At 36.8% G+C, this 1,060-nt stretch overlaps 1 protein-coding gene across 2 annotated transcripts in view; it reads left to right on the top strand.

Moving 5' to 3' along the window:
* CDKL4 (cyclin dependent kinase like 4) overlaps positions 1-1,060 on the top strand; it is a 54,208-nt gene that overhangs the window by 18,163 nt on the left and 34,985 nt on the right. The gene's annotated exons all lie outside the window — the stretch shown is intronic.

The following is a 1,060-nucleotide window of genomic DNA, read 5'->3' as shown; positions in this document are numbered from 1 at the left end:
CCGGCCCTAAGTCCATCTTCTGAATCCACTCATAATCCTTTTTAATTGAACTTTTTCCCCTGAATATCAGTCACAGTTTCCTTTTTCTTCGCATGTGTTAAAACTTTTTTATAGAAAACTAGACATTTTAGATAATATATTGTAGCAATTCTGGATTCTGGTTTTCTTCTGTGGGTTTTTTTTTTTAATGGGTTGATTTTTGTTTTAGCAGCCTGCCTGTATGCCAGAATCTTATTTCCTTCCAAGTGTGTGGTTGCTGATATCTCTGTTCAGTTTTTTATTTTTTTCAGCCTGGCTTTCTGGAAGTCACTGCTGTCTGCATAGCTTTGTGGTTGATAATTTAGGCACTGGTGGCACTCAAACACATCTAGCCATAAGTGTTTCACCATCTTCCGGTAGATTGGTGTATGGGTTGGGGGAGTACATTCAAAACTCAGTCATCAAATCTGCTTCACCTCTAACTTTCCTCTGGGCCTTCTCAGGTCTTCTTTGTGCATGCCTGTAATTAACAGAGTTTTCCAAACATAATCTGTGATGGATTTCCATTTGTTACTTGATTGTGTATTCTTGATTTTTCTCCCTTTAATGAGAGAGAGAATAAACTCTATATTGTAAAATAGTATGTTAGTAGTCATTTACCCAGGTAAACACTTTTTCCAATTGGATGTTTTTATGGTGGCAAATGAGAGTACATGATTTCTTTCTTCTTTGAGATAATTGTGGATAGAAAAGGCTAAACATTAGTGAAGTTAAAAAAAAAAAGATACTCATTAGAAACATGAGAAATTTTTTAAGTGCTCAGCTCTTTGCTTGGCATTTTATTAATACCAAGACCTGGAGTGTTTCTTCAAATTGTGCATTCTTTTGTATTGACTGAGAAGCAGTGTAATGTAGTGATTAAAATTATGACATTTGGAATGTGACTGCCTAGGTTTTAATTCCATACTAACTTCATTGTGCCTCAATTTTCTCGTCTGTATAGTTGCATAAAAATAACACCTACTAGGGCCAGCCGAGTGGCGCGTTGGTTAAGAGCTGGCTTGGGATGCCAGAGGGCCCC

This window comes from Hipposideros armiger, unplaced genomic scaffold (assembly GCF_001890085.2).
Source record: "Hipposideros armiger isolate ML-2016 unplaced genomic scaffold, ASM189008v1 scaffold_116, whole genome shotgun sequence".
In the NCBI taxonomy this organism is placed as follows: domain Eukaryota; kingdom Metazoa; phylum Chordata; class Mammalia; order Chiroptera; family Hipposideridae; genus Hipposideros; species Hipposideros armiger.
Note: the sequence above shows the minus strand (reverse complement) of the source record. Positions and strands in the feature narration are given on the sequence as shown.